The sequence below is a fragment of the Hemiscyllium ocellatum genome, chromosome 29, assembly GCF_020745735.1.
Source record: "Hemiscyllium ocellatum isolate sHemOce1 chromosome 29, sHemOce1.pat.X.cur, whole genome shotgun sequence".
NCBI lineage: Eukaryota > Metazoa > Chordata > Chondrichthyes > Orectolobiformes > Hemiscylliidae > Hemiscyllium > Hemiscyllium ocellatum.
Genome location: NC_083429.1, coordinates 46,793,786 through 46,816,743, shown reverse-complemented (window position 1 = coordinate 46,816,743; position 22,958 = coordinate 46,793,786).

Below are 22,958 nucleotides of genomic sequence, written 5' to 3'. Positions count from 1 at the left end.
CCGATCCAAGCCCACCTAACCTACACTAGCCCACTATCCTCCTTATGCCTATCCAATGCCCGTTTAAATGCCCATAAAGAGGGAGAGTCCACCACTGCTACTGGCAGGGCATTCCATGAACTCACGACTCGCTGAGTAAAGAATCTACCCCTAACATCTGTCCTATACATACCTCCCCTTAATTTAAAGCTATGCCCCCTCGTAATAACTGACTCCATACGTGGAAAAAGGTTCTCATTGTCAACCCTATCTAAACCCTTCATCATCTTGTACACCTCTATCAAGTCACCCCTAAACCTTCTTTTCTCCAATGAAAACACCCCCAAGTGTCTCAGCCTTTCCTCATACGATCTTCCTACCATACCAGGCAACATCCTGGTAAACCTCCTCTGCACCCGTTCCAGTGCCTCCACATCCTTCCTATAGTATGGCGACCAAAACTGCACACAATACTCCAGATGCGGCCGCACCAGAGTCTTATACAACTGCAACATGCAAAATTCCTGGTGAACTTGCAATCAAAAGTGTTTTTCTGTGTTATTACTGCTCCATTTATAACCTAAACTGACCAGCCAATACTTCCTTAATTTCATCTGTGGACTACATTTGCTTAAATATTAAAATTATTGAGCACATTGTGTGTGTTTCAGTTATAGTGCTACATAAATCCATTTGCTGAAGATTTATGATTATCCTCATCTGAACAGCAGGAATCATAGAATGATTACAGCACAGAAGGAGGCTATTTGGCCAATTCCATTGCATCCTTGGTAGCTTTCAAAATAAAGTCATAGTCATAGAGATGTACAGCATGGAAACAGAACCTTCGGTCCAATTTGTCAATGTCGACCAGTTATTCCAACCCAATCTAGTTCCACCTGCCAGCACCCGGCCCATATCCCTCCAAACCCTTCCTATTCATATATCCATACAGATGCCTTTTAAATGTTGCAATCGTACTAGCCTCCGCCACTTCCTCTGGCAGCTCAGCCCATACGTATACCACCCTTAGCGTCAAAAAGTTACCCCTTAAGTTTCTTTTATATCTTTCCCCGCTCACCCTAAACCTATGCCCTCTAGTTCTGGACTCCCCAACCCCAGGGGAAATACCTTGTCTACTTATCCTATCCATGCCCCTCATGATTTATAAACCTCTATGAGGTCACCCCTCAATCTCTGATGGTCCAGCGAAAACAGACTCAGCCTGTTCAGCCACTCCCTATTGCTCAAACCCACCAACCCTAGCAACATCCTTGTAAATCTTTTCTGTACCTTTTCAAGTTTCACAACATCTTCCCGATAGGAAGGAGACCAGAATTGCATGCAATATTCCAACAGTGGCCTAACCAATGTCCTGTACAGCCGCAACATGACCTCCCAACCCCTGTACTCAATACGCTGACCAATAAAGGAAAGCATACCAAATGCCTTCTTCACTATCCTATCTACCTGCGACTCCACTTTCAAGGAGCTACGAATCTGCACTCCAAGGTCTCTTTGTTCAACAATACTCCCTAGGACCTTACCATTAAGTTGTATAAGTCCTGCTAGGATTTGCTTTCCCAAAATGCAGCACCTCGCATTTATCTGAATTAAACTCCTTCTGCCACTTCTCAGCCCATTGGCCCATCTGGCCAAGATCCCGTTGTAATCTGAGGTAACCTTCTTCGCTGTCCACTACACCTCCAATTTTGGTGTCATCTGCAAACTTACTAACTGCACCTCTTATTCTTACATCCAAATCATTTATATAAAGGATGAAAAGTAGAGGACCCAGCACCGATCCTTGTGGCACTCCACAGGCCTCCAGTCTGTTTAACCCTCCTCCTTTGCCCCACGGTCTTGAGAATGTTTTCTATTTGGATAATTACCCAATTTTACATTTGAAAGTAATAATTTGAATTATCTGACAATTAATTAATAATTGAAGATGATCCAGTATTTTAATTTTGAAAGTCACATCACACTCTCAGGTAGTAGTTTCAAAACTCCAATTCACTTGCTCCCTTAAAAAGTTATAATTTTCTCATCCTTCTTCTGCAATTTACCTTAAACCTGTGTCATCCTGTTTGCAATCATTCTGCCAATGGGAGCAGTTTCTCTTTAGCAACTCTGTTCAGATGCCTCACAAACATGGACACCTCTGTCAAATCTCCCCTCAACCTTCCCATCTCTGGGGAGAACAATCTCAGCTTCCCTGATCTATCCTGTGGATGTAATTGAAATTCCTCACCACATTCCCATGAATCTTTCCCACAGTCTCTCTCTAATGCCTTTACATTCTTCCTGAAGTGAAATGCCCAAAGTTGGATACAATATGCCCATTGAGGCCAGACTTGTGATTTGTCAAAAAAGACAAAAATGCTGGGGATCACAACGGCTCAGGCAGCATTATGGAGAGAGAGCAAGCTGACAGTTTGAATCTAGATAACTCTTCATCAGAGCTGATGTGAAGTGGAGTGGGCAGCATTTCACTGTAACTTCCTTGCTATATGTGTGCTTCTATATCCCCTTAGTATTTGTCATTCATCTAATAAGGAAGCGGAGGTTATAATCTTGACATAACCAGCATTCAGAGCTGAAGGAAATTTCATCTTCCTGCTCAGAAACGCGACCAGTTAGCCTCACGGTTCCAGATTCTGGTATGAGCTCTTTTTAACCGTTCAGAAAGCAAAAGAGACTACATAACAGAAGAAAAAGAAACTACGCTTCTATCTTCAGTCCAAAGTTGAAAATCACACAACACCATGTTATAGTCGAACAGGTTTATTTGGAAGCGCTAGCTTTTGGAGCGACGCTCCTTCATCATATCCAAGCAGTGCCACCTGATGAAGGAGCAGTGCTCTGAAAGCTAGTGCTTCCATATAAACCTGTTGGATTATAACCTGGTGTTGTGTGATTTTTAACTTGTACAGCCCAGTCCAACACTGGTTTCTCCAAATCACACATTCAGTCCAGTGTGATCTGAGAATTCTTAGCTGAAAAGGACATCAGATTGAGTTTTAGCTTAGATTTTGTCAACCTGTTTGAACCCTTTATGACCCAGCTGGGAGGCAGGTGGGTCTTGTACTGGGCTCATCTAGCACAGAGACAGGGACTCAACCTTAGCACCTCAACACCCCCCTCTTGGAATTTCATGCAGAGTATAAGGAAAATCATTCTTTTAAAAAATGGAAGAACGTCTGCTTTTCTTCCATTTTCAATGTATTACTTCGAATGCATATTTGACAAAAATGGCTTTCTCTATCAAATGCCTCTTTAACTCAGACTCTTTTACCACCCCCCCCCCCCCCCCCTTATTTTTTCACTTGGATTTGGGCATCACCTGCAAATATTTGTTACCCGTTCCTAAAAGCTCTTGAACTGAATGGTTTCCTGGGCCTTTTCAGAGGGTCTGAACTCACAGAGAGACCAGACTGCCTTCCTTCAAGGTCATGAGAGAACCAGATTGTTCTTTACAACAATTAATTATAGTTTCCACAGTCAGAATATCAGGATATCAGAATATCCTTCATTGTCACGTGTACTTAAGTACAGAACTACGTGATTACAGTGAAAAGTCTACAATGTCCAAGATATGGTACCATCATCGGCACAGAGGACTTAGTTACAGATGTTAGAGACAAAATTCAGAAATAAAGGGAAAAAGAAAAGAAAAACGATGCATTATTTATAATTGTTCATAGTACATGTTAGATAAATGAGGATAAATTTAAAAACATAAATATCTTAGTCTTTCAGTAGATCAGTGCAGGGGGTTCCACAAGTGGTCTGCAGAAGGATCACAAACCGCATTCTTCCCACACTGTCCCCAGTCGAACAACTATCCCCACATCCCCCAGGGTCTCCAGGACACTGACCATCCCCACATCCCCCAGGGTCTCCAGCCCTCTGACCATCCCCACATCCCCCAGGGTCTCCAGCCCTCTGACCATCCCCACATCCCCCAGGGTCTCCAGGACACTGACCATTCACACCTCATTCAAGGTCTCCAGCTCACTGACGCCCTCACATCCCCAAATGGCTCCAGCCCACTGACCATTCCCACATCGCTCAGGGTCTCCAGCTCCCTGACCGCCCCCACATCCCCCAGAGTCTCCAGCCCACTGACCATCCCCCAGGGTCTTCAGCCCACTGATCAGCCCCACATCACACAGGGTCTCCAGCCGACTGACCATCCCCACATCGCTCAGTGTCTCCAGCCGAGAGATCATCCTCACATTGCTTAGGGTCTCCAGCCCACCTACCATCCCCACATCCCCAGGGTCTCCAGCCCACTGACCGCCCCCCACATCCTCCAGTGTCTCCAGCCCACTGACCGCCCCCCACATCCTCCAGGATCTCCAGCCCACTGACCATCCCCACATCGGTCGAGGTCTCCAGTCCACTGACCATCCACACATCCCCCAGGGTCTCCAGCCCACTGACCATCCCCACATTCCCCAGGCTCTCCAGCCCACTGACCATCCCCTCATCCATCAGTGTCTCCAGCCCACTGACAGCCCTCACATCGCTCCGGTCTCCAGCCCACTGACCATCCCTACATCCCCCAAGGTCTCCAGCCCACTGACCATCCCCACATCCCCCAGGGTCTCCAGTCCACTGACCATCCCCACATCCCCCAGGGTCTCCAGCCCACTGACCATCCCCACATCCCCCAGGGTCTCCAGCCCACTGACCATCCCCACATCCCCCAGGGTCTCCAGCCCACTGACCATCCGCATATCACCCAGGGTCTCCAGCTCACTGTCCATTCCTGCATCGCTCAGTGTCTCAAGCACACTGACCATCCACACATCCCCCAGGGTCTCCAACCAACTGACCATCCCCACATCCCCCATGGTCTCCAGCCCTCTGACCATCCCCTCATCCATCAGGGTCTCCAGCCCACCGACAGCCCTCACATCGCTCCGGTCTCCAGCCCACTGACCATTCCTTCATCCATCAGGGTCTCCAGCCCATTGATCATCCCTTCATCCATCAGGGTCTCCAGCCCACTGACCATCCCCACATCCCTCAGGGTCTCCAGCCCACTGACCGTCCCCACATCCCTCAGGGTCTCCAGCCCACTGACCGTCCCCTCATCCATCAGGGTCTCCAGGACACTGACCATTCACACCTCATTCAAGGTCTCCAGCTCACTGACGCCCTCACATCCCCGAATGGCTCCAGCCCACTGACTATTCCCACATCGCTCAGGGTCTCCAGCTCCCTGACCGCCCCCACATCCCTCAGGGTCTCCAGCCCACTGACCATCCCCGCATCCCTCAGGGTCTCCAGCCCACTGACCGTCCCCACATCCCTCAGGGTCTCCAGCCCACTGACCGTCCCCTCATCCATCAGGGTCTCCAGCCCACTGACCATCCCCACATCCCTCAGGGTCTCCAGCCCCCTGACCATTCTCACACCTCCGGGGTCTCCAGTGGATCATTCACAACCTGTTGGTTCCAGATCCATCATCCAGGTTGGTGAAGAATTGGCGCTGATTCTTGAGTGGAGAAATATCGACGCAGATCAAAAAAGAATTTATTTTTATTTTTACATTCATGTGCTAAAGTGATAACTGTTCAAAATGAACTTGTACCAAGAATTTTGTCATGGCAGTTTTTACACACATAGAGGAACAGATCATGAAAACAAAATACATTGATATTGTGCCATTCTCAACATCAGTTGATCCTAAAACTCTTCAGAGTTATGCCTGTTGTAACATACAACAAGATCCCAGGAAATGCGGTAAGTCTGAGTGATGCAGGATAGCCTGGATGGATCATAGAATCCCTATAGTATGGAAGCAGACCATTTAGCCCATCGAGCTCACACCAACCCACCTAACAGCATCCCACCCAGATCCACCCCTTTCAACCTAACCCTGCATTTCCCATGGCTAACCCACCTAGCCTGCAATCACCTGGACACTACAGGCAATTTAGCATGGTCAAGCCACCCTAATCTGTGCATCTTTGAACATTGGGAGGAAACCAGACCACCCAGAGAAAACCACACAGACATGGGGAGAATATGCAAACTCCACACAGACAGTCACCCGAGGCTGGAAGTGAACCTGGATCCCTGGTGCTGTGAAGCAGCAGTGCTAACCACTGAGCCACGATGCCAGTAATGTCTTGATACCCGACACTGTGCAAAACAAATAGCACTCACCTAAACCACAGCAAGGTAGGTTCATGATTGAACTCTTTAATGGAAGGACTGTATCTACATTGTCAGACTACAATATATGCCAAAAGGAATTGAATCATCACATTCTTACTGAGGAACAAGAGCTTTATACCAACTGAGTCAAACGCACAGGCACAGAACACGCAGCCTGACTGCATTGATTGATAACTTAAATCAAAAAAATGCAAAGATGTTGGTACTAAGGGAGCAAGCACAGCAATCAGACCGATTGATTCATTTAGGAAACAGACCAATTCCATTGCTTCGACTGCAGATGTATGGACACTCTCATTAACCTACTCTTAACGAATCAATACATGCTACATTTATTATTCAACAAATGAATCACTAAGGATTAATGCCAGCAATAAGTGCACATAATTCCCACTTCTTACTTACAGTAAAGATTCCCTCAAGAAACTATTTCATTAAATTCTTGACATCCTGGTTTTAAGAACACTAGTTCACCCAGTGGTCCATGGGAGCAAATGATGGTGTTGATTTTTACATTGAGTGAGGACAATTAGCACCATTGATCAGACAGGTGTCAAGGATCGCTTTGTGGGATCATCACTTACTGACAGTTCTTTCAGTTTTTATTTAATATTTAATATTTAACTGACTGCCACATCTCTTCCAGGTATACCCACCTTGAAGATGTTCTGCTCCTCTCTCTGACAGGATTTCCATTCCAATCATTTTTCTTGGCCACCGTCATTAGTTTCGCTGTCACTCCTGTTTGACCAGGTATTTCTCATTTCCACAGCCACATGACATTCCTCAGTGACTGCCTCTGGTTCAGATTCTCCCCAGGTAGATTCCAACTCAAGTTTCATCCCTCGCGCTTTGAATCCACCCAGGACCACAGGTATCTCTGGGATATGCAATGTTCTCATTAGGTTGGGATACCTGGTTGGCATGGACGCGTTGGACTGAAGGGTCTGTTTCCATGCTGTACATCTCTATGACTATATCGGGCTTTAAATTAGATTAGATTCCCTACAGTGTGGAAACAGGCCCTTCGGCCCAACCAGTCCACACCGACCTTCCAAAGAGTAACCCACCCAGACCCATTTCACTCTAACCAATGCACCTAACACTATGGGCAATTTAGCCTGGCCAATTCACCTAACCTGCACATCTTTGGACTGTGGGCAGCTGTTCTCACTGCATCCTGAGATCCACACTCAGTGCCACATGGTGTCTCACACACACATTCTTGACCCCTCTCACTCTCCAACAGCATCACATCATGCTGGCTCAGGGCTGCACCACTCCCCAGTTTCACTTCCTCCTCTGGCTTATTTTACAGCATCCACACTTCCTTCGGTTTTCATCACTCACTGGGATCACTATCGTGTGATGCCGCACTGAAAGCTGCTCTCTTGTTGGCCACAGTGAAGTGCAGGCCAGTTAAAAAAAAAGCCAAATGATCCACACCTGTAACAGGGAGATCAGGTTTTTGCAAAAGCAGCAGCCCAGTAAAATCCTGGGTTGGGATGTCACAGATATTCCACCGCCTTGCTGAGTTTTCACCATCGCTACCTGGAAGAGGACTTCAAACATGCTTCAGTTTCTTGATTTAAAAGAGCCATCAATCAGCAGATAGAAATGATGTGCTCCTTTCCCAACTTTCTGCTTTTCAATAATTTTAAAATCAATTCATTTTTGTCCCCCTAAACCATTACTATATTTGACACTGGTCCAGGTGTGGGACAGTAACAGCTAATGCAGTGCTCAGAAATTGATGCAAAGGTAATTGCTTTTAATTGGGGGATTAATGTAGCAACACTTTGTTTGTATCAGTTTGTATCACACTCCGCTTTGGAAAGCTGCAGTAAAGCCTTGGGTTTGATTCCTGACTCGGGTGACTGTCTGTGTGGAGTTTGCACATTCTCTCCGTGTCTGTGTGGGTTTCCTCCGGGTGCTCCGGTTTCCTCCCACAGTCCGAAGATGTGCAGGTCAGGTGCATTGGCCATGCATTTGCCCATAGTGTTAGGTGCATTGGTTAGAGTGAAATGGTTCTGGGTGGGTTACTCTTTGGAGGGCCGGTGTGGACTGGTTGGGCCAAATGGCCTGTTTCCACACTGTAGGGAATCTAATCTAATTTAAAGCCCGATAGAGTCATAGAGATGTACAGCATGGAAACAGACCCTTCAGCCCAACTCGTCCATGCGAACCAGGTATCCCAACCTAATCTAGTTCCATTTGCCAGCACTTGGCCTACATCTCTCTAAACCCTTCCTATTCACATAACCATCCAAATGCCTTTTAAATGTTGTCATTATAACAGACCCCACTACTTCCTCTGGCAGCTCAGTCCATGCACGTACCACCCTCTGTGTGAAACGTTTGCCCTTTCGGTCCCTTTTAAATTTTTCCCCTCTCATCCTCAACCTATGCCTTCTAGTTCTAGACTCCCCCACCCAAGACCTTGTCTATTTACTCTTGCACCAAAAGAGTTTTGGCTGTCCCTTTACTTGGAGGATTACGATAGCTGAATTTTAAACAGCCTCATCAACTTATGACAATTATCTAGGAGTATCACACTCTAGATCAGAAAGCTCCAGAAACACTTGACAAAAAAAACACATACATACCACCCCCACCCCACACTCGCCCCATTTCCATTCATAACCAACGATTCAGTTATGGAATGAAATTGATCAGACTATTTTCAAAATTTGGAAATTGCAGAGGTACTATATGTGCAAATGAAGCAAGGGTAATGTGAGAAAGACATTTTATTTAGTGAGTAGTTAGGATACAGAATATACTGCTTGAAAATGTGGTGGCTGCAGGTTCATTTGAGGGCATTGGATGGTTATTTGGGTAGTAATGATATGCAATGATATGGGAAACAGCAAGAGGTTGGCACTAGCTAAGAGAACAGGTGCAGGCACAACAGGCTAAAGGGTTTCTTCTGCACCATAATAAGTTCATGATTCTATGAATTATCTTCCAATCTTCCCTGGCTTCGGAGATGGTGCCAAAGGATGGTAGAATTGCAAATATTATGCAATCTCCCTACCCCCACCCTCCTCTCATTTATCTCTCCACCTTTCAGGCACTCTGCCTCTACTCCTGATGAAGGGCTTTTGCCCGAAACGCGATCTTCCTGCCTGTTTGCCCAATGTAGTGTTTGTTACAGTTCTTGCACGGTAAATGACATTAGTTCTTCCCACCCTACCTCCTGCAAAAATGCCATCCCGTATTTCCAATTCCTCCGCCTCCGCCATATCTGCTCCCAGGAGGACCAGTTCCACCACAGAACACACCAGATGGCCTCCTTCTTTAGAGACCGCAATTTCCATTCCCATGTGGTTAAAGATACCCTCCAAAGCATCTCGTCCACATCCCGCACCCCCGCCCTCAGACCCCATCCTTCCAACCGTAACAAGGACAGAATACCCCTGATGCTCATCTTCCACCCTACCAACCTTCGCATAAACCAAATCATCCGCCGACATTTCCGCCACCTCCAAACGGACCCCACCACCAGGATATATTTTCCTCCCCACCCCTTTTCACCTTCGGCAAAGACCGTTCCCTCCATGACTACCTGGTCAGGTCCATGCCCCCCTACAACCCACCCTCCTGTCCTGGCACCTTCCCCTGCCACCACGGGAACTGCAAAACCTGCGCCCACACTTCCTCCCTCACCTCCATCCAAGGCCCTAAAGGAGCCTTCCACATCCATCAATGTTTCACCTGCCCATCCGCCAATGTCATTTATTGTATCCGTTGCTTCCGATGTCGTCTCCTCTACGTTGGGGAGACTGGACTCCTTCTGGGGGAGCGATTTAGGGAACGTCTCTGGGACACCTGTACCAATCAACCACACCCTCTTGTGGCCTAACATTTCAACTCCCCCTCCCACTCAGCCGAGGACATGGAGGTCCTGGGCCTCCTACACCGCCGCTCCCTCACCATCCGACGCGTGGAGGAAGATCGCCTCATATTCCGCCTCAGGACACTTCAACCCCAGGGCATCAATATGGACTTCAATAGTTTCCTTATTTCCCCTTCCCCCACCTCACCCCAGTTCCAAACTTCCAGCTCAGCACTGTCCCCATGACTTGTCCTACCTGCCTACCTTCTTTTCCACCTATCCACTCCACCCTCCCCTCGCCCCCCGACCTATCACCTTCATCCCCACCCCCATTCACCCATTGTACTCTTTGCTACCCTCTCCCACCCTCCTCTCTGACCTATCACTTCCATCCCCACCCCCACTCACCTATTGTACTCTATGCTACTTTCTCCCCACCCCACCCTCCTCTCATTTATCTCTCCATCCTTCAGGCTCTCTGCCTCTATTCCTGATGAAGGGCTTTTGTCCAAAATGCAATCTTCCTGCTCCTCGGATGCTGCCTGAACTGCTGTGCTTTTCCAGCAACACTAATCCAGAATCTGGTTTCCAGCATCTACAGTCATTGTTTTTACCTATTAGTTTGTTTGTTGTCTGTATAGGGTCTTTCAAGTTCATTAGCTGCTGTTTCAGTGTGTTGTTGGGTTTGTGGGCTACCATGATGCTAAGGGGTCTGAGGAGTCTGGCAGTCATTTCCGAAATGTCTTTGATGTAGGGGAGAGTGGCTTGGGTTCCTGGACATGTTTTGTCTGCTTGTTACTGAGAAATCAGCAGGCTGTGTTCATTGGGTACCCATTTCTTTTGAATACATGGTACAGGTGATTTTCCTCTGCTCTGTCATAGTTCCTCTGTGCTGCAGTGTGTGGTGGCTCATTGAAATAATGTTCCAATGCAGCGGGTGCCCATGGCTACTCCTTTGGTTTGGAGGAAGTGGGAGGATTGGAAAGAGAAGTTGTTCAGGGTGAGGACCAGTTCAGTCAGTCGAAGGAGGGTGTCAGTGGAAGGGTACTGGTTGGTGCGGCGGGAAAGGAAGAAGCAGAGGGCTTTGAGTCCTTCGTGATGGTGGATGGAGGTGTACAGGGACTGGATGCCCGTGGTGAAGATAAGGCGTTGGGGACCGGAGAAGTGAAAATCATGGAGGAGGTGGAGGGCATGGGTGGTGTCCCGAATGTAGGTGGGGGGTTCTTGGACTATGGGGGACAGGACCGTGTCGAGGTATGCAGAGGTGGGTTCGGTGGGGCAGGAGCAGGCTGCTAGGAAGAACTGTTTGTTTAGTGTATGGATTCTTCTGTGGATGAAGAACAATAGAGGTTCTTTGCACATCTGTGAGAGTGTTGTCCTGAGCTGGGGTAGGGCTAATTGCAGGGAACGTAGGTATCGGCGCATGGCTGCAAGCGTGGAGAGGAGGATCCAGAGGTAGGTCTGTTGCTGGAGGCTTTGGATTTGTTGTAGGTACAGGTTGTCCTGGTTGGGTCCAAATTTTATTGGTCTGAACGTAGTCCGGAGTCCATGCAGGGTCAGTCGGTTGCGTAGGCAGGTGCTGAGGAAGGAGATGTGGCTGTGGTAACGGGTCTGTTTGAGAACGTGGCTGAAGTGCTTCTGGGCAGAGGAGATGACCTGGGGGGTGCAGTGAGAGAGGGACTCACTGAAATCCTTGTCGAGGGAGGAGGAGAGCTTCTTCAAGGAAGGCATCCTTGCAAGAGGATTGGCAGTAGGTAAAATCTTCGAGAAGAAAGTGAGGACTGCAGATGCTTGAGATCAGAGCTGAAAATATGTTGCTGGAAAAGTGCAGCATCCAAGGAGCAGGAGAATCGATGTTTCGGGCATGAGCCCTTCTTCAGGAATGAGGAAAGTATGCCAAGCAGGCTAAGATAAAAGGTAGGGAGGAGGGACTTGGGGGAGGGGTGTTGGAAATGCGATAGGTGGAAGGAGGTCAAGGTGAGGGTGATAGGCTGGAGTGGGGGTGGGGGCGGAGAGGTCAGGAAGAAGATTGCAGGTTAGGAGGGCGGTGCTGAGTTCGAGGGTAGGGACTGAGACAAGGTGGGGGGAGGGGAAATGAGGAAACTGGAGAAGTCTGAGTTCATCTCTTGTGGTTGGAGGGTTCCTAGGTGGAAGATGAGCCACCTTCAACCGTCGTGTTGCTATGGTCTGGCGATGGAGGAGTCCAAGGACCTGCATGTCCTAGGTGGAGTGGGAGGGGGAGTTGAAGTGTTGAGCCACGGGGTGGTTGGGTTGGTTGGTCCGGGTGTCCCAGAGGTGTTCTCTATAACATTCCACAAGTAGGCGGCCTGTAGACGGCATGATTGCTTCTGTAGTTCAGTATTTGGTCCGTATGTGTTGTTTTCCTGCAGACACTGGTTTGAAGTTCCCCATTGGCTGTTTTGTTCTACTGCGATATCTAGGAATAGCAGTTTGTTGTTGTTTTCCTCCTCTTTAGAGAATTTTATGCCAGTAAGGGTATTATTGAAGGTCTTGAAGGTTTCGTTTAATTTGTTTCATTTAGTGATGACAAAGGTGTCATCCACATAGTGGAGCCAAAGTTTGGGTTGGATGATTGGCAGAGCTGTTTGTTCGAGTCTCTGCATTACTGCCTGTGGTAAGAACCCTAATATCAGAGATCCCTTGGGTGTTCCATTGGTTTGTCTGTAAGTTTTGTTGTTGAAGGTGAAGTGGGTGGTAAGGCATAGGTCCAGTAGCTTAACAATATTGTCCTTGCTGATGAAGTTAAAGGTGTTTGGTGTAAGTGTCTTTGGTTCTTCTAATAGTGTGGTCAGTGTTTCTTTGGCCAGGTTGATGTTGATGGATGTGAACAGGGCTGTTACGTCAAAGAAGACCATTATTTCATCCTCTTCTATCTTGGTGTCTTTGATGGTGTTCAGGAATTCTTGGGTGGAGTGGATGGAGTGGCATGAGTCTACTCAGTGTTTTAGTCTTTGTTGTAGCTCCTTAGCCAATCTGTAAGTTGGTGTTCCAGGTAGTGAGACTATGGGTCAGAGGGGGGCTCCTGGCTTGTGAATTTTGGATAATCCACAGAAGCGTGGTGTGTTGGATCTGTCTGGTTTCATTTTTTTGGAAGTCGGTCTTATTTATTTCTCCAGGTTTCTGAAGGTTTTTGAGTAGGACTGTGATTCAGTTCTCTTGTGGGGTCAGGTCTATCGCCACTTATTGGTGAGTGTTGGCATCTGTAAGTAGAACATTCGCTTTCTCAATGTAGTATCTTTGATTTAAAATGACTGTCAAGCGTCCTTTGTCTACAGGTAGGATAACAATGCTTTTGTCTTTCTTTAGTCTTTCTAGCGCTTTCCTTTCTTGCGCAATGAATGTGTTTCCTTCCTTTTTCCTGCTTAATATTGGTGCGACTGTCTGTCTGATGGTTTGTTGGGTTTATTCTGAGAGTTGGTTATCTTTCAGTGTTGTTTCTAATGCTGCTAAGAAATCTTTCTTGTCGGCATCCTGGAAGTTGTAATTTAATCCTCTTACGAAGGCGGCTTGTTCAGTGTCTGTTAAGGGTCGGTCAGATAAGTTTTTTTTTAATCCATGCTTCTGTGTTGTTATTTTGTGTAAGTTTGCCTTGTTCTTTTCTGCAGGTCCAGTTTTTTTTTCATTTCCTGTGTTTGTGGCTGTCTAATATCTATGGCTTGTTGCACTGTGTCTGTCCATTCATGGTTTGTTGCATTAGTGAGTAAAGTTTTTTGGCGCGAAATTTCCCAGTTGCATTTACAAAGTCTGTTGTAGGCATCATTAAGCACTTCTCTAAGCATTCTGTGGCCGTTTTGCTCTGCTATTCTTTTAGCTAATGGGGTGTGAAGGGGAAGTTTGTATTGAAAGTATTTAGGTAGTACTTGTTTCCTTAGGCATTCGTGTGGAAGTACAGCTGTTCATGGGTGGCACCCTGTCAGATGGCATTGGTTTCCCATTTCCAGGCCAGTCTTCGCATATTGCACCCATAGGTATTATTTTGAGCAGCTTTGTAGCTCAGTTTGAGTTTGCTCGCTGAGCTGAAAGGTTCGTTTTCAGCTGTTTTGTCACCAAACCTGTTAACATATTCAGAGAGCCTCCAGATGAAGCACTGGTGACATGGCTTGCTTTCTATTTATGTGTCCAGGGGTTGGCATTGTCATTTCCCTTGGTGACATCATTTCCTGTGGTGATGTCATTTCCTGTTCTTTTTCTCAGGAGATGGTAAATGGGGTCCAAGTCAATGTGTTTGTTGATTGAGTTCTGTTTGGAATGCCATGCTTCTAGGAATTCTCATGCATGTCTCTGCATTGTCCTAGGATGGATGCGCTGTTCAAGTCAAAGTGGTGTCCTTCCTCATCTGTATGTGAGAGTAGGTCATGTCTTTTTGTGGCTAGTTGATGTTCATGTACCCCAGTGGCTAGTTTTCTGTCTGTTTGTCATGCCTGCATTAAAACATTATTTCAATGAGCCACCACACACTGCAGCACAGAGGAACTACGCAAAGCAGAGGAAAATCACCTATATAGTCTATTCAAAAAGAATGGGTACCCAGTGCACACAGTCTGTCGATTTCTCAGCAACAAACCCAAATAAGCAGACAAAACATGTCCGGAAACCCTAGCCACTCTACCCCCCCATCAAAGACATCTCGGAAATGACGGCCAGACTACTCAGACCCCTTGGCATCATGCTAGCCCAGAAACCCGCAAACACACTAAGACAGCAGCTAATGAACTTGAAAGACTCTATACAGACAACAAACAAACTAATGTCATTTACAAAATACCTTGCAAGAACTGTAACAAACACTACATTGGACCAACAGGCAGAAAACTAGCCACCAGGATACATGAATGTCAACATGCCACAAAATGACATGAGCCACTCTCATTAGTATCCTTACATACAGATGAGAAGGACACCACTTCGACTGGGACAATACATCCATTCTAAGACAAGCCAAACAGAGACATGCACGAGAATTCCCAGAAGCATGGGATTCCAAACGGAACTCTATCAACAGACACATTGACTTGGATCCCAAGTACCACCCCAGAGAAAAAGAACAGGAAATGACATCACCGCAGGAAATGACATCACCACGGGAAATAGCACCACCAACCCAAGGATACCTAAGCAAATAAATAGAAAGTGGGCCAGGCCACCAGCGCTTCATTTGGAGGCTCATTGAAGATGTTACCTGACGTGGTGACGAAACGTCTGAAAACAAACCTTCCAGCTCAGCGAGCAAACCAACATCCCCTTGTTCAAAGAAGGTTATTGAGATTGTCCCAGCAATTACAGATCAATTAGCAGTGGTAGATGTCTGGATACTATTCGTTCAAGATTGAATTAATAGACACATGGAAAAATGTGGATTGATTTGGAAACATCACTGAAATCGCTGGAATCAGCAGATCTGGCAGAATTTGAGGAGGGAAAGCAGAGTTAACATTTTGGAAGGATCCTTCTAAAGAAAGGTCACTGGGTGTGAAACGTTAACTCTGCTTTCTTCTGACAGATGCTGACAGACCTGCTGAGCTTTTCCATCAAATTCTGTTTTGTTTCTGATTTCCAGCATTAGCAATTCTTTGTTTGTTTTGGTTCATATCTAATTAACTTACTAGAGTTTTTGGATGAGGGAAGATTTTAAACATTTGCAGTTCTGGAATTCACATTTTACAAGGGATATGATTGCGCAGAAGAGATTTACCAGGACTTTGCCCGGAGAGTTGAAGAGAGACAGATCAGACTGGTTTCCTGAAGGGAGAGGAGATTGAGAGGGGACATGTCTGAGATGTTTAAAATTATGAGAGGTCTGGACAGGTTGGGTAGAAGGAGACTTTTCCCTTGATGGAGGGTCAATAACCAGAGAGGATGGATTTAAGGAAATGGGCAGAAGATTTCAAAGAGATGTGAGGAAAACTTTTTCATCTAGAGGATGATGGGAATCTGGAACTCACTGGCTGTTAGGGTGTTGGAGGCAGAAACCCTCATAAAACATTTGAGAAGCATTTGGATGACTTGCAATGTGAAGACATACAGAGCTATGAGCCAAGTGTTGGAAAATGGGATTAATATAGTTAGGCTGTTGTTTTTGACTGGGGCAGCCACAATGCGCTGATGGGTCTTTCCCTGTGCTGTCGATCTCTATGACTCTCTGCAATAAAGACAGTTGATAACAAGAGTATTGATGTGGTGTGCATGGACCTCCCAATGGTGTTTGATATAATACCAGAGACACCTTTGTGAAGAAAGTTGAAGGTGGAATAATAGGGAGAGTTACAAGGTGGATACAAAACTGGCCAATAGATTGCAAACAGAGTGAAGGTTAATGGGTATTGTTCGGGCTCGAGAAAGATTTTTAGGGGATTTCCCTTGGGGTCAGTGTTGGGATTTTTGCTTTTATTGCTTTGTGTAAATGATCTACATTTTGGTGTGCACAGGACAATTTCAACATTTGCAAATGGCTCTAAACTTAGAAGAATTGTAATCTGTGAGGAGGAGAATGTAGAACTTTCGAAAGTCTGTGACGCATTGATGGAACGGGCAGATATGTAGCAGATGAAGTTTAATGTGCATAGGTGTGAGGAATACATTTTGATACAAAGAACGTGGAGATACAGAATAAATTATTCTATAGAGTGTGAGGAGCAGAGAGATACCTGGATGTATATATGCATAAGTCTTTAAAGATGGTAGGATAGGTAGGTAGATCTGTTAGCACAGCATACAGAACTCTCGGCTTCCTAAATAGGGGCAGAGAATATAAGAGCAGGGAAGTGATGATAAACTTATATAAGCACTGGTTAGCTCTCTGCTGGAGTACAGGGTACAGTTTTGGATATCATACAATAGGAAGGATGTGAGCATTGGAATGAGGGAAGATTGAAGAAGTTGGAATTGTTTTCTTTGGAGAGGAGAGCTGGGAGGACATTTCAGCATCATGAGGCGTTTGGACAAAGTGCATTCCGAGAAATTGTTTCCATTCTCAAATGGATCAAGCACTAGAACAGACGGTCTTAAATTGTTTCACAAAAGAAGCAAAAACGAGCTGGGAAAAAAAGTTTTCACACAGTGAGGGGTTTCAAACTAGAATGCACTGGCTGAAAGAGTATTGGAGGCAGTTTCAAAGGAGACATTCAAGAGGGCATTGACTGAATACTTAAATAGCAACATTGTGCAAGATTACATGGAAAAGACAGGAGATCAGCACTAAGTTAAAATACCCAGAGAGCCAGTGCTGAATAGGAGGCCCACTTCTGCACCGTCATAGTAATAGTTCTGTAATGGTTCTGTGATTCTATTGAAATCTTGGCCCACACGTGTCAATCTTAGATTGTAGCTAACCACACCTTCAGTGGATTGGACATTTTAACATGTGAAAGGTTTAAAATGACCTACTCCTCCAATTATTGTATTGCACACAGCCTAAGGAGTTTAGATTAGATTAGACTTACAGTGTGGAAACAGGCCCTTCGGCCCAACAAGTCCACACCGACCCGCCGAAGCGCAACCCACCCATACATTTACCCCTTACCTAACACTACGGGCAATTTAGCTTGTCCAATTCACCTGACCCGCACATCTTTGGACTGTGGGAGGAAACCGGAGCACCCGGAGGAAACCCACGCAGACACGGGGAGAATGTGCAAACTCCACACAGTCAGTCGCCTGAGTCGGGAATTGAACCCGGGTCTACAGGCGCTGTGAGGCAGCAGTGCTAACCACTGTGCCACCGTGCCGCCCATTATTCTGCGTTTATTATAAAAATTCACGAGAAATGTAGTAACACAGAGAATGGTGCGCTTACTGAACATTGCCACAGCCAACAGTCAATAGTTCTATTTTGATAAAGTACAAAATAATTGCTGCAATTTTAGACAAAGCAAACAAGATATGTTCAATCCCCCACCCTTCATGTGTCACGAGTTATATTCGCTCTACGTTCCCTCATACAGCTCAGGGTTACCTCACCCAGCGAAAGATGTAAAAGATTTATATTCTTTAGTCTTATTGGCTCTGCTCTGCTTAAGTGAAGAACAGTTGAACAAGAGTATAAGCAAGCTCCTTTCGCTGACCCACATGCACACAGATAGACTCCTATGCAAGGACTGAACATGCGGGCTGCATATTTCTGTCGTCAGTGTAAGCCATGACTGCAGTACTCTAAAACCATCTTCACAATCGGATCCCACTTTCTCAATCACAAGCAGGGAATCCCATTACAATTTCAAAATTGAACAGAGTCTGTTTCTAGTGTGGTGCTGCAAACCTCAATGCTGAGACATCAGTTACGCACAATTCATAGGAATGGATTGGATATACCTGCGTTACTGGTGATATAAAACCGGAATGGAAGTAAACTTTGAGGAAAATACGAAGACTGCAAACGTTAGATGAATGAACCACAAGGTGACAGTATATAATGGACAAAGTCTGAGCTTATTCAGTTTTAGTGGGTAGAAAAATAGACCTGGACCCAGTGCCAGCCTCCAAAGCATGGTTGGTGGAGACATCAGTGAGCCAGAGCAGAGATGCCAGTGACCAGAGAAGAGATGCCACTGGCCCAGAGTAGAGTGCCCAGAGTGCCCAGAGTGGCTGCCAGCAGTCGGAGAACATGCCCCTTGCACTGGTCTGCTGAAGGGAGCCTTTGGAGAGAGACTGTGATGTTTATCTTTTTAACTTTGCGTCTTGTTTTTCTGGCCTCTGTGTTATACTGTGTACAGCTACAATGTAACATTTTTCTCTCTATTTCTCTATTCTGTAACTACGCATTGTGCCCAGGTACCTTTGTACCTAAGGTGACCTTGTCAGTGGCGATTTATAAACTTTCCACTGCACACATTTGATTACATGTGGCAATAAAGCTAATTCAATTCATTCTATTTCTTAAAGGTGAGAAACTATTAAATGCTGGTGGGTTAGAGTACAAAAGTAAAAAAATTTTCCTTTAATTGTACAAGGATTTCCTGAGACAACGGATAAAAGCGAATTACTGCGGATGCTGGAATCTGAAACCAAAAGAGAAAATGCTGGAAAATCTCAGCAGATCTGGCAGCATCTGTAAGGAGAGAAAAGAGCTGACGTTTTGAGTCTGACCCTTTGTCAGAGCTTTGACAAGGGGTCAGTTAGACTCGAAACATCAGCTCTTTTCTCTCCTTACAGATGCTGCCAGATCTGCTGAGATTTTCCAGCATTTTCTCTTTTAGTTTCCTGAGACAACACTGAAGTACTCTGTACAGTTCCCACTAATGGCATCATGAGTCTACCTCGACCAAACAGACTGCAATAGTTCAAGAAGGCAGCTCACCACCACCTCCTCAAGGAGCAACCATGGATGGGCAACAGTCACAGCCATCGACGCCCACATCTTAGGATCGAATTTTTAATAAGTACAAAAGGCCTGTCCTTTTTGGAGATTAGATTTCAATGATGAGTTGGAGTAAATAAGATTCAGGGAGAACTTGACGAGATTGCTTCCCCCAGCAGCCTCGCAGGATTATCTCAGAGAAAAGGAGCCATCCAATCAGGACTGAGAAGTTTCTTCTCCTACAAGGATTTTGAATTATTGGAATTCTGTATCCCAGAGGACTGTGAATGTTGTTGAGAAAATTCAGAGTGAAGATCTATTGATCATTCCACTCGAAAGGGATAAGCGATCAGTCAGCAAAGTCGAGTTGAAGATTAGTAATGGTCTTATTGAATGATGGATCAGACTCCAAGGGCCTACTCTCACTCCTATTTCTTATGAAATCACTGTCTTCAATATTTTCAACGTTGTTAAAATATGAACAGACAAACCACTGATTTGTGAACTTTGAACCTTTCATTACTTAATTTACATCATGGGCTGAATCAGGTGGACACAGATGCATGGTGAGACGGGAACACCGGCAGGTAACCCAGTCACTGGTTTCTGTTACTCTTGTTCTGTTGAAAAGTTAACCTGCAGCTGTACCCGAATGCTGATGGAATTACCGATTATTCTCAGCATCTTCACATTTCAAGCTATGATTTTCTCATTTGTTCCTCAACTGATCACACAAAAGATAAAACAACAGAAGTAACTCTAGGTGCGAGACATCCCTCAAAATCTGTTCACCTCTCTCCGTTAATGTGGAAGTACATCACTAACATAGGGGACATGAATAATCATAATACTGTTAGGCTAAACTCATGAACAGCAACATTGGAATAATGTAGACCATTTAGTCCTTACAGGCGAAAGTGGGTACTGCAGATGCTGGAGATCAGAGCCAAGATTAGAGTGGTGCTGGAAAAGCACAGCAGGTCAGGCAGCATCCGAGGAGCAGGAAAATCAACGTTTCAGGCAAAAGCCCTTCATCAGGCTTCTGCCCGAAACGTCGATTTTCCTGCTCCTCGGATGCTGCCTGACCTGCTGTGCTTTTCCAGCACCACTCTAATTTAGTCCTTACAGCCCATTTTATCATTCATTTTTGGAATACTGTGTTCAGTTCTGGTCGCCCTGCTACAGGAAAGATGTTGTTAAACTTACAAGGCTTGAGAAGAGATTTACAAGAATGTTGCTGGGATTGGAGGGTTTGACCTACAGGGAGAGGTTGATAAGGCTGGGGCTCTTTCCCGTGCAGTGTCAGAAGCTGAAGGGTGACTTTATAAAGGTTTATAAAGTCATGAGAAGTGTGGATAGGGTGAATAGCCAAGGTCTTTTATCCAAATCTACAACTAACGAGAATAGGTTTATGTTGAGAGGGTAAAGATTGAAAGGAGACATGAGGGAGGGACAACTTTTTCACGCAGAGGGTAGTGCGTGTATAGAACGAGCTGCCAGAAGTGGTGGTGGAGATGGGTACATTTACAATAGTTAAAAAATATCTGCATGGGTACGTGAAAAGGAAGAATTTAGAAGATTATAGGCTCAGTGCTGACAAATGGGACTAGATCAGTTGAGGATCTCTGGTCAGCATATGAGTTGGATTGAAGGGTCTGTTTCCATGCTGTATAACTCTATAAATCTAATTAACTCATAGCTGATTGTATTCTAAGTATTTACCCACCTTTGCCCCAGATCCATTACTACCTTTCATTAACAGAAATCTAAGTCACAGATCTAATTAGCATTTGACTTTGCATCAAAAACAATTCATGGAAGAGAACTCCAAACTTCAACCATCCCTCAGGTGTATAATTGTTTCTTCCCTTCTGAAAAGTCTTGTTCCACTTTTAAGGCAAACTGCCTTAATCCTCTACTCTTCAATGTTGGAAGATAGTGCTGGTCTATGCACAGACCCTGCAGACCATGGTTGAATACAATTCTGCAGCTACTAATGGTCCACAGACTCACGGGTGCCCAGTTGACTGAGTAGAACTAGTCAAAATTAATGCCATTTAGCACAGCCTTAATGTAACACAACACAATGTAAAATATTGATATCCTCAAGGACGGTGCAATGGTGACCCCTGTTGATACTGTCATGGACTCATACATTTGTTGCAGGTAATTTGATAAGGATGAGGCCAAGTTATGATGCTCTCCCAAGTTCTGGCACAAGCCTCCAAATTCCTGCAGTTAAAACGGGAGCCATTCACTATTGTCATTTCCATTGCCTTGATTAATGCCAAGTTCATCCCTCTGGCGTCAGTCCTTCTAGCAGCCTATATAGTGGTTCGATACAACTGTGGCTTGCTAGGTGATTTCAGAAGGCATTTAAGAGTCACCACATACTAAACCTGGGGTCATTAACCTGAAAGGCTAACTCTTATTTCTTTCATTGATGTATTTCAAGCATTTTGTTATTCTGGAAGTTTAATACATTGCTCAGTCAATTTTAAACTGCCCTAAGTAATGTAGTACATTTACTAGACCAACCTTAGCTAGCTATACCGAACTTAATCCTTTTTGACTCCTTTTATCAAACAACACAGCTCCTGACAAACACAAAAACAATTTAGCCTGGGCAACACTGAATATAAATTTAGCAAATATCCAAATAACTCATTAAATCATTGTAGTCTGATGAGTGAATGGACTGCATTCCATTAAACTGAAGCACATATTTAGCAAAATGGAAATTCCACTGACTTCCCCAATTTTGGATAATTTCAGATATTCTCCTAGTCCTACGCCCGGACCATATTTTACTGCAGCAATCACAATTTTGCATTGTGGCAGTCTCTCTTCTCACACTACATGCTAAAAAAAAAGGTCAAATTCTGTTAAAAATGTAATAACTAAATCCTTTGCAGTCAGTGTGATGGATTGCTCTTCCAGTGTTTCCTATTAACCCCTGGTAGCAAGAGTACAGAAGATGAGAACCATGTCAAAAGAACATATTGCCTTTATTAGAATCCACCGATGGCATACTTAGACATCTATGCATTCTACAGTTTTATCTCACTTGGAGAAAGTGGGAAGCTACATTTTATCAGGGAGAAAGTGCCTTTGAATCTGAAAACACACTTCCCCTCGTCTGCTCCGGATAATGAACTATCATTAGAGGGGGCAAAGATATCCAAGTTGCAATTTCAAACTTCCAATAGAAACAGGAAGAACATGTTTACACATTTAGATGTACTATGAAACTGGACTTGCATAATGCCTGCATTAATAGGGAAATATTAATGCATTTCTTTTCATTCTACTTTTATTAATTTTCCATTTTAATCTTCCATCCTAAAGACAATGTCAGTCCTCTCTGATGCTTGTTTTCATACATGATCCACTCAGTTTCTTGTAAAGGAACAGTGTTTACACACAAGAATTGAACAGGATGGGCTTCAGAGTGGAAACGAATCCCACGTTGATCCAATATGCGCATCCACCAGATATTGTAGGGTTGCATTCAGGAGAGCAAATGATAGTCCATTCACTACCACCATCACAGCCCCTGCCCCAACCACAAAACAAACACAGGTTGTGAAATCCCCATGGCTCTTTATGAATACAACACTTGCATGACAGCCA